Source organism: Dipodomys spectabilis, unplaced genomic scaffold (genome assembly GCF_019054845.1).
Source record: "Dipodomys spectabilis isolate Male_0828 unplaced genomic scaffold, ASM1905484v1 ptg000470l, whole genome shotgun sequence".
Lineage (NCBI taxonomy): Eukaryota > Metazoa > Chordata > Mammalia > Rodentia > Heteromyidae > Dipodomys > Dipodomys spectabilis.
The window spans coordinates 219,789-231,966 of NW_024871147.1; the positions used below are offsets into that span (position 1 = coordinate 219,789).

General features: G+C 37.4%; 1 non-coding gene across 1 annotated transcript; it reads right to left on the reverse strand.

Moving 5' to 3' along the window:
* Positions 1-1,184: 1,184 nt before the first annotated feature.
* Positions 1,185-1,291, reverse strand: LOC122098281. The gene has a single exon (XR_006145715.1). It is a non-coding gene; the product is annotated as a U6 spliceosomal RNA (small nuclear RNA).
* Between the last annotated feature and the right edge of the window lie 10,887 nt (positions 1,292-12,178).

Here is a 12,178-nt window from a genome sequence, read left to right on the forward strand (position 1 = left end):
GCCAACATGCAGGCACATACACACACACGCACGCACACACACACACACACACACATACACTTATTCAAAATATCTTCAGGTCAGTGTTTTGCATTAATTTCTTTGTTAATGATATTATATGGTTAAAATAATAGAAATAAACTCTTCCATCTCAGAACATTTTTAAACGTTTTTTATTGTAAAAATACTGTACAGAGGGGTTACAGTTACATGAGCAAAGTAATGAGTACATTTCCTATCTGACATTGTTACCTCCCCCTTGGTTTTTCCCCAAAAAACTCTTCCCTTCTACCTCCACAAGTACACCCTTCACCCCCTCCCTCCCACCTAGCCTAAATTGTAAAGTTAGTTTTTCAACCTAGTGTCTTGGGCAACTCATTGTTACAATGGGTCAACCAGTATCTCTATTTAAGCATTTTGTTTTTTCCCTTTCCCTCTCCAAATTAGAGAAGTGTATATAAATGAAGGCGCATCAACACCAAATACACTGAAAACAGAGGTTATACTGTGTGGGACGACCATATTAAAAAAAAACAAAAAAAAACCACATCGTACATTACAGGTGCATTAGAAACAATAGCAAGAAAGGGGAAAAAAAAACAAAAAACACTTGTGTCCCTATCTTGGGTTCATTTAGCTTAACATCAACTTATCTAGTCATATGCACATAGCTTTTGACCTTTTCTGCTTATCCTAGACATATATAACTTATTGCAAATACGGGATACCATGGGACCTATGTTTCTTTGGACTTGGCCTATTTCAGTTAATATAATTTTTTCCAAGTCTTTCCATTTCCTAACAAATTAGGCAATGTCATTCTTTCTGATGGATGATAGAATTCACACACACACACACACACACACACACACACACACACACACACACTCACAAGGTTTTCTTGATCCATTCATCTATTGTGGGGCCTCGGGGTTGGTTCCATATCTTAGCTATGGTAAATAATGTTACAATAAACAGTTGTGCTGGTAGTTTTAGAATGGCCTTGTTTGTGATCATTTGGGTGAATGCACAAAAGTGAGATTGCTGGGTCATAGAGGAGCTCTATGTGGAATCTTTTGAGGAACCTCCATACTGCTTTCCAAGTGGGTGAACAAGTTTACACTCCAACCAAGAATGCAGTAGGGTTCTCTTCTTGCCACATGCCCTCCAGCATCTGTTGTTGTAAAAATGTGGAAAGCTTCACGAATTTGGGTGTCATCCTTGTGCAGGGGCCATGCTAATATTCTCTGTATTGTTCCAATTTTAGTGTATGTGCTGCCGAATTGAGCACAGAACATTTTTTATATATAAATTGGAATTGATTTTCTTAAGCTAGATAATTCAACAAAAAGCAAGTTCAAAAGAATTGTGAAATTTTAGAACCATGTATTTCTTACATAAGCACACATTTAAGAATAAAGTCAAGATTGATATGACAAAAACAAAACGAATCCAGATGTTTGTTGTTCAAGAGATGTGTAGGAGGAGGAATTCAATTATTCTACACAGGGCACCTGTCATAATGAACACTGCAGCAAGTGTTAAGGTATGTAAAAGTTTTAATGTTTTAAATGTTTAATTTTGGGAATTTGCTTATATATGCCAAAATTAAGACTGTTTGACAGGTCATAACACTTTTCCATAAAGTATTTAAATTTATGGTAGCTGACATATACTACTAAGTATGTACATTTCAGAGTTTATAGAAAGTTTATTAATGAGAAGATGCAAAGTCTTTGTGTAAAGAAACAGAGCAAAGAGTTAAGACTTTAACTACATAGTTTCTGTTGAAACTTTAGGGCTTCTTTTCTTTATATGTTAGCAAGGAACAAATGATGATATAAGCCATGTACCAGTGGTGAGATGAGACATAAATAGTTATCATACAGTGTAAATTTAAAGGGTACTCATAGCCTTTAAAACTCTTGTTGAACATTATAATCTTAGCCAGTTTTAGATGTACAGGATTATGAGCAAATAGCAAAATCTAATATATAGTATACTTCAAATACTGGAAACACTGGTATTTGGCTTTTATTTTATCAATCATTAATATTTAATTATTGGTTTTATTTGTTGCATTGTTTCCCTTGTTGCAATATAGTACAACATGTTAAAGTTGTCATTATGAGGTATTTTGAAAATGTTACTGGGATGACCATTTTTTATAGGTGCATGTGAATTCACAGAAATCAAAATTAAGAACAAAATATTCATGAAAAATTTTCTCAAGTAGAGTCTGAATCAGGAGTGTTGATTAATGTCCATACATAAAATCTTATCCTTAGACTGAAGCAGTGGTTTTACAGAGTTGAGGTCACAAAAGTGAGAGACTGTGTTTTTTTTAGTTTTTTGGTTTGGTTTTTGTTGGTTGTGGGACTTGAACTCTGGGTCCTGGGTGCTCTCCCTCAGATCTTCAGCTCAAGGCTAGTGCTACCACTTGAGCCACAGCACCATGCCTATTTTTTCTGCTTATATGGTGCTGAGGAATCAAACCAAGGGCCTCACGCATGCAAGGCAAGCACTCTACCACTGAGCCACTTTCCCAGAACCCGAGAGACTGTTTTTTTAAAAAATCATCTGAACAGGGGAGTTCTGGGAAGAAGGCGGAGGAGAAGCTGGAGGCTAAACAAGCTCTCGCATAGAAAGCAGTTTTAGAGTTCCAGTAAACAGTCCTAAGCCAGATAATCACACCAAGTGTGCCATCACAGGACAGAGAGTTAAGCCCTACAGGGAAAATCCAGGCATGGAGACATATCTGAGCTCTTGCCAGCAGCCGCCACCGCTGCAGCAACAGCCATGGTGGCGGTGGCAGAAACCGCCATACCTGAATCACAGAGATTCCGTGACAAAGGAGCCAGACACAGTGGGTGAGCGGATTCTACACAACACCAGCAAGAACTGACAAGGAGCGACATCTTCATCCTGCAGTTTGCAGACCAGAGACGACCCAGGAACCAAGATGGCATGAGTAGAAGCCTGACTTTTTCACTCCTCAGGGAGCAGAGGAGGGAAGGCCACCCCTCCCCCCACCCAGTACCGGAGATCTCCATCATGGATACCGACAAAGCTCTGCCGAGCTGCTAAGTCCAACTCAGGCCTTGGAAGAAATCTAGTCATTTAGCAGGTCACAAGAACCTAACCTGACCTTCCAGACTCAGCTCCGCCTAGGGAAAAGTCACCCAGCTCGGGTGCCAGCCCAGGGAGTGGCTTTATTCACTGGGTAATTAAAGCCAGAGGCTGCCCTTCCCTTTAGCAGCCTTCACAATCAATTGAAATTCAGTAAATATAAACCCTGAGAGTGGCTCCAGGCTGGGCTCTGAGAGTTTCTCACAAACTAGCCCCCGGGAAAAGCTACTGTTTGCTGAAAGGCCTCAACTCTACCCAGAACCTTGCCTCATCACAGCATCTCCAAACATGAGGAAAAAGCCATCTCCCTCTTTTGTGATACTCAATGCAGATCTCCCTCCCGTTGAACTAACCTGGGAGGAGGATCGCAAAATCCTGGGTAAAGCAGAACATTTTTCTGCCTGTCCAAACAAACTGACTTAAGAAACCAACCAAGCCACAGGACCACAAGCAGACCAGAGACTCCAACAAGACACTAGTTATGGACACAAGGGAGATACAGGATTTTTCCCAACCCTCCCAAAAAATAAAAGAACTTTTTTCTTCTTCTTCTTCTTTTTTATACCTTTTATAAATATTTTTTCTTTTCTAAAACTTTTTTTAATTTTTACCTTTTTTGAAAAAAATTGTTTTCTAGTAACTTTTTTTTCCTCCTATAATTTTTATTTTAGGGATACATGTGTGTGTACATTTTTTTTCTTTTTAAAAAATTTTTCTTTTTGTTTTTTGTTTAGCTCTACTGAACTTCTGATCTTTTTTTCTTTCTTTCTTATCCTTTTCACCTTTTCTTCTCTTTCGTTATTCTTTATGTGGCTTAATTGTTGTTCTGCACATACTCAGATAAACCTGTAGTTGACTATTAGACCCTATCCCCATTGTGTACACACTTAATCCACAAATTTACTACTCAATTCAAAAAATCTGAGACCTAAATTCCTTAATAGCAGTACTACCTCTTTAAACCTATATAATATTTTAAGTATTTTTATTTTTAAGTTTTTCACATCTCCGTTATATCCCTCCCGTTCTCTCATGATATTCAGATTCTTTGAATACTTTGTTCTCGAATCTGCATAATACTTTTAATTTTTACTTTTCTATTATTTCTGGTCTATATTTTTCCTTCTCTTCTTTTTTCCTCTCTCTCTACTTTCATCCAATCCAACCTATTTCCTGCTATGAGATTAGGACTTAGTTAATTCTCTTTTTGCCTTCCCACATCACTCTATTCCTAATTTCACCCACATATCTCCCTAACCCTAATAATTTCTGGTTTTCCAAATTGTTCTTTGCAGTTTATAGCCTATTAATATATAATTGTTTGATGTTGAATAGAGATATCTGTTGAACTAGATTGTATCTGTAGATTATTGACTGTACAAATTCAGACTTTGGTTGATGCTTGCCTTAAGTTAGTGTTCTAGCACAAAACTGGTGTTATTTTCATTCCAAACGGGCAGAGTAAGCCAGAAAACCACAAGAAAAATGGCAAGTCCGGGTATCTCCACTCCCACTCATGATAATCCGGGTACAGAACAGATAATGAATAATCCAGAGGACAGTTCCCAAATAGCTCTACAAACACGGCTGGCAAACATGATAAATGAAAATATTGAAAACATACAAAGGACTCGGTATGCGCATGATATGGAGAGAGAGGAGGCAAACAGAAGGTCAATGCAGGAAAAGATTGAAAATATACATAGGACTCTGTATGAGCGTGATAGGGAGAGAGAGGAGGCAAACAAAATGTCAATGCAGGAAAAGATTGAAAACCTACAAAGGACTCTGTATGATGGTGATAGGGAAAGAGAGGAGACAATCCAAAGGTTTATACAGCAATATCATGAGCGTGAGGAAGGTACTCAAAAACTGATACAGGATTTGCATGAGCAGCCTGAGAATACTCAAAGAGAAAGGCAGGAATGGCGTAAACAGGCTGAGAACACTCAAAGAAAACTACAGGAATGGCATGAACGGGAGGAAGCTAAGCAAAGAGTAATACAAGAATTGAGAGAGCAGGATGAGAATACACAAAGATCATTAAAGGCATTCATGGTATCCATTAACAAGAGCTGAAGGAAGTCAGTGAGACCACAAAGGGAATGCTGAATGGAACCCAACAGAAGGAATGGGAGTCCACGGAAACCATAACCAATCAACTAGGTGATTTGAGAATAAACACTGAACACCAAATTAAGGATGTAAAGAAGTTCATACAAGATCTAAAACAACGCTTCAACAAAGAATTTGAAGCCATCAAAGCTGACCAATTTTTTTTTTTGCTTATGTGGTGCTGGGGAATTGAACCCAGGGCCTCATGCATGCAAGGCAAGCGCTCTACCACTGAGCCACCTTCCCAGCCCCAAAGCTGACCAATTAGAAGGAAAGAGATAAAAAACAAAATAGAAAGTCTTGACAGCAGGTTAGACCATGCAGAAAATCGAATCTCAGGAATTGAAAACAGCCTAGATATTATAGAGAAAGAACATACAACCATCCCAGACAAGTCCAAGAAATATGATATATCTATCCAACACTTGGAAGACACCACCAGAAAGCCTAATCTAAGGATAATGGATGTAGAGGAGCACCTAGAAACAGAAGTTAATGGTCTAGGAAATTTGTTTAACAGGATACTAGCAGAGAACTTCCCAAACATGCAAAAAGATAGGTCTATTCAGATTCAAGAAGCTTTTAGAACTCCAAATAGACCAGACCAGAATAGGACATTCCACCGTCACATTATAATCCACACAGGATCAACTCAGTCCAAGGAAAAGATCCTTAAAGCTGTCAAGGAGAAAAGATTAATCACCTATAAAGTGAAACCAATTAGAATCACCTCAGATTTCTCAGCAGAGACAATCAAAGCAAGAAGAGCCTGGAATGATGTATGCCATGCCCTAAAAATAAAAAACTATCAATCAACAATACTGTACCCAGCTAAACTCTCCTTCATACCTAAAGGCCAATAAAAACCTTCCATAGCAAAGAAAAATTGAAATAATACATCTCCACCAAACCAGCCCTACAAAAGTTTCTTAAAGATGTCCTACACATAGAAAACCAACAAGACCACAATAAAGGCCAAGAAACTGCACCCAAACTGAGAATCCAAGAACCATATGAAGAACCCAGTTTTCGCAGCCCCCAAGAAGGTGGATAACATGGGAGGAACTCCCAAATACCTCTCAGTCCTATCTCTTAACATTAACAGACTTAACTCTCCAATTAAGCGACATAGACTGTCTAGTTGGATTAAAAAACAAGATCCTTCTATCTGCTGCCTTCAGGAGTAACATCTTGCCCGTAAAAACAAACACATTTTCAATGTTAAAGGCTGGAACAAAATCTACCAAGCAAATGATCCCCATAAACAGGCAGGAGTTGCAATCCTATTATGAGATAAAATAGACTTCAAATTAAAATTCATGAGAAGAGATAAAGAAGTCGCTACATACTAATTAAGCAATCTCTCCTTCAGGAGGATATTACAATTCTAAATATCTATTTGTCAAAAAACGGAGCACCCAAATTTATCCAAGAAACACTACTTTCCCTCAAATCCCACATCGATCCAAAGACATTAATTTTGGGGGATTTTAACATATCACTCTCCCCACTAGATAGATCAATTTGGCAAAAACTCAACAGACAAACCACAGATTTAAACAACTGCATAGATCAACTAGATTTAACAGACATCTACTGAATATTTCACCCAGCAGCAACAGAATACACGTTCTTCTCAGCAGCACATGGAACATTTCTAAAATAGACCACATTTCACGCCACAAAGCAAACTTGTCCAAATTCAGAAACATTGAAGTTATACTTTGTATTCTTTCTTACCCCAAAGGAATAAAATTAGAACTCAACAACAAAAGCCAACAAAAATGTCTGCTAACACATGGAGGTTGAACAACACACTGTTGAATCATGAGTGTGTCATGGAAGAGATTAGAATGGAAATTCAAATGTTCATGCTATTTAACAAAAATGAACACACAAATTACCAGCTCCTCTGGCACACAGCAAAGGCAGTACTCATAGGCAAGTTTATAGCTCTAAGCTCCTACATCAACAAATTGGAGAGATCTGAAACCAACAATTTAATGACACACCTAATCCTCTTGAAAAAGAATAGCAAGATAAACCCCAATTCAGTAGACGGAACAAAATAATTAAAATTAAATCACAATTAAATGAATTGGAATCCAAAAAACTATAGAAAGAATCAACAAAACAAAGAGTTGGTTCTTCGAAAAAATTATCAAAATTGACAGACCCTTAGCAAATCTTATCAGAAAAGAAGAGAACACACCCAAATAAATAAACTCAGAGATGAGAATGGAAACATCACCACGGAAACACCCAAGACTCAGAACATTATAAGGAAATATTTCTCAAAACTTTATGCTAATAAGTTTGTGACCTTGGCAGAAATGAATCTTTTCCTAGCAAATATTGACATGCCAAAACTAAACCAAGATGAGTTAAACCATCTTAACAGTCCCATATCAAGCATTGAAATAGAAACAGCAATGAGACCTCCCAGCTAAGAAAAGTCCAGGACCAGATGGTTTTACAGCGGAATTCTACGAGGCCATCAAAGCAGAGCTCACACCAATACTCCTCCAACTCTTCAATGAAATTGAAAGAGAAAGTTCACTATCGAACACATTGTATGAAGCCATCATAACCCTCATTCCCAAAACCAAGCAAGGACTCATCAAAGAAAGAGAACTATAGACCCATTTCTTTGATGAACATTGATGCAAAACTTCTCAACAAAATTTTGGCCAATTGACTTCAACAATTCATCCAAAAAATCATACACATGTGTTGTTATGTGTGTGTGTGATTAATTGAGATGTGTCTCACAAACTTTCTTGCCAAGGCTGGCTTTGAACCCCAGCATCCTGAGTAGCCAGGATTACAAGCTTGAGACACCCATGTTTAGCACAGATTTCATATATCCAAGAATATAATAAATTTCATATTATTTGAATGTGAGAGAATCAATTTAACAAATAACATGGATATTTATTTAGTTATTAAACCTGAACCTGCACTGTGAAAAAGTTTTCATTTTTATGAAAAATATGCACTCAAAGATTTAAATGACAGAATCTTTGGACAAATTGAAATAGTCTATTATTCAATAGCAAAAAAGGGATCATTAATCAAATTTCTCATGTAAGCTAAAGGCAATAGGCTCTGTCAGGCTGAATGAAGCAAATTTTTATTAAATTAAATATTATCTAATGCGGTCACATGATTTTCACTTCTTTTTAACCTAAACGTTTTTGACATAAAAATGTAGCTTCATACATTTTTTGAGTATTTAAAAATCTTAGTTACTGGTCATGTATTTCTGAGATTTGATTACCAAGTCATTTCAGAGAACCACTGCATTTCATTTATTTTATGTCAACAGTGATTTTTACAAATTGAATCAATCTCAGTATAAGATAACTAAAGCAAGATATTCTACCACTTATCCAATTATTCCTATAGACTTGAAGATAACTTATTTTTGAATGGTAAGAAATTCATATTATACCTACACTTTATAGAATAATTAATATAAATGATTATTTTTCCTTCAACTTGAAGGAAAGAACCCCACTATAGATGATAAATACTTGAATGGAAATACTATAAAATTATGAAAAATTCAAGTCATTATGAGTTAGATGAAATAGTCATTTTTGAAGCTTCCTCATCTGCTAAATGTCTTTGCATTCAAAATATTTCATTCATCTCTCCAGCAATGGTATAACCAAACCACTGCTATGCCAAATAGCATCTCTGATATTTAGGAACAGAAGTTATCACAATTGTATAGAAAGATCTACCCACTGCTCTAGAAAGTAAATCTGAAATCATAAAGGATTGTGATTAATAATTAGCTTTCACTATGTTGCCATAAAGAGGTGAACCCTTTCAAGTGGGCATAGTTGAAGAGATTAGGTCACTGAGAACTTGAAATCAAAGAGGATATTAACATCAAGGTCCTTTCTTCCTCTTCCTTCTTTAACTTCTCTGTCTCCTCTTTTCCTTCACCCTCTCCCTCTTCCTCTCATCTTTTTTCTCTCTTTCCCACTCTTATTCCTCCTCTTCATTACTTCCTGGCTTCCATGAATACAAAAAGGCCATCACATGTTCCTGATATGTGGTACTGTACCACCACCAACACAAAGCAATGAGGAAAAGGCAAGTAAATTGAAATGTATAAAATCAGAAGCCAAGATAAACCTTTCCTCCTTTCAGTTAATTTTATGAAGTATTTTGTCATATTGATAGGAGTTTGACACAGCATGCTCTCATTATTATAAGGGATAAGATTCACTGGAAATAAATCTGACCAAAAATGATTGAATTAATATTATATTTGGAGAACCCTACTTGTAAATATCAGATACACTTCAATAAGAGGCAAAAAAATGTGTTCAGATGAGGCAAAAAATGTGTTTAGATGAAGATCCGGAGGAGAAGCTGGAGGCTAAACAATCTCTGGCATACAAAGCAGTTTTAGTGTTCAAGTGAACAGTATTAGGCTTGAGAATCACACCAAATGTTCCATCACAGTACAGAGAGTTTGGTCAGAGAGGGAAAATCAAGGCAAGGAGACAAATCTGAGCACTTGCTGGTAGCCGCAGCTGTGGTGGCTGCTGCAGCAGCAGAGGTGGCCATAGCCTCCATACCTATAACACAGAGAGTCTTGGAAAAAGATGCCAGATGTGGCAGGTGAGCAGATTATACTCAACACCAGTAAGAACTGAGGAGGAGCAGATATCTTCATCCTGCAGATCGCAGGCCAGAGACAGCCCAGGAACCAATACTCCAGAGTGAGTAGAAGCCTGACATCCTCACTCTTTCTAAGGGAGCAGAGGAGGGAAGGCCACCCCTCCCAGCCACCACCACCAGAGATCTCCATCTTTGATATTGACAAAGGCCCATTTGAACAGCTATCTCCAACTCAGGCCTTGGAAGAAAACAAGAGTCATTTAGGAGGTCACAGGAACCTGACTGGAACTGCCTGGCACAGCTCCACCCAAGGGATAGTCAGCCAGCCCAGGCAAAGGAGCCTCGTCCTGAAGGAGTGGCTTTCTTCACTGGGTAAACAGAGCCAGAGGCTGCCCCTCCATACAGCAGCCTAGACAATCAGTTGAAATTCAGTAAACAAAAACCTGAGAATGGCCCCAGGCTGGGCTCTGTGAGGGTCCTAGGAGCTAGTCCCTCAGGGAAAAGCTACTGTTTGCTGAAAGACCTCAACTCTACCCAGAACCTAGCCTCATCACAGCATCTCCAAACTAGAGGAAACAGCCATCTCCCTCTTTCGTGATGCTCAAAGCAGATCTCCCTCCCACTGAACTAGAATGGGAGGAGGATCCCAAAATCCTGGGTAATGCAGAGCAATTTTCTGCTTGCTCAAACTGACTTAAGAAACTAATCAAACCACAGGAAAAACAAACACCACAAGGAGACCAGAGACTCCACAGAGAGACTGGTTATGGACACAGGGGAGATGCAGGATCTTCCCATTCTACCCCTCCTCACCCCATCCACCTCAAAAAAAAAATCAAAGAACTCTTCTTTGTACCTTTTCTTAATTTTTGATTTTTTTTAAAAATTGTTTTCTATTAATCTTTTCTTCCTTTCATAATTTTTATTTTAGATGTGTGTGTGTGTGTGTGTGTGTGAGTGTGTGTGTGTGTGTGTGTGTGTGTGTGTGTTATCTCTTCTGACCTTTTGGTCCTTTTTATTTTATTCTTTACATTTTTTTCTCTTTCTTTTTTGTGAGACTTAATTGCTGTTCTGATCATCCAGAGATATTTACCCATCGTGGATTATTAGACCTTATCTCCCCTTGTGTACACACATAATCCAGAAATTTGTTACTTAATTCGCAACTTCTTTGGCTTAAATTCTTTAATAGCAGCATTATCTCTTTATACCTTTAAAATTTTCAAGTAACTAATTTTAAGAATTTTTATTTTTTAATTTTTCATGTCTTGTTTCTATCCCTCCCTTCCTCTCATCCTATCCTTTTCTTCTCTCAAGATCATCTATAAACTTACATAATTTTTAAGTGTGTCATTTTTTAAATTTAAATTTTTGTTTTTTCCATTTTTTCTTTTTTTTTATTGTGAGAATACGTACAGAGGAGTTAAAATTACATGGGCAAGATAACGAGTACATTTCTTATCAAAAATTGTTGCCTCCTCTTTATTTCCCCTTCCTACCCCTTACAATACTCCACCATCCTCCTACCCGACCTTCCTCCCACCCCCACCAAAGTTGTAAAGTTTGTTTTTCGACATAATGACTTGTATATCTCATTGCTCCAATGGGTCCACATGTATCCGTAGTTAAATGATTTGTTTTTTCCCTTCCCCTCCGCAAATTATACCAACATCAAATACAGTGAAATCATGGGTTATACCGTAGGGAAGGGACATACAAAGGAACATAGAAATCATCTTATAAATATGATAGAAACAATTGCATGAAAGGAAAAATATACATTTGAATACTTATCTTGGGGTTCATTCCCCTAACATTAATTTATCTGACCTTTTCTGCTTGACTCAGACATATACTAGTTATTGCAAATAATGGAGACCATGGGACCTATGTTTCTTTGGGCCTGGCTTACTTCACTTAATATAAATTTTTCCAAGTCTTTTTATTTTCTAACAAATGTCGCAATGTCATTCTTTCTGATGGAGGCATAGAATTCCATTGTGTATATAGACCACATTTTCTTTATCCATTTATCTACTGAGGGACATCTGGGTTTGTTCCATATCTTAGCTATGGTAAATAATGCTGCAATAAACATAGTCGTGCTTGTAGCTCTAGTGTGGTCTTGTGGTTTTACTGTGGTCTTGTGTTTTTCGTGTCTCCTTTCTATCCCTCCCTTCCTCTCATCCTATCCTTTTCTTCTCTCAATATCATCTATAACTTACATAATTTTTAATGTTTCACTTTTCAAATTTAAATTTTTGTTTTTCCATTTTTTCTTGTTTTTTTTTTT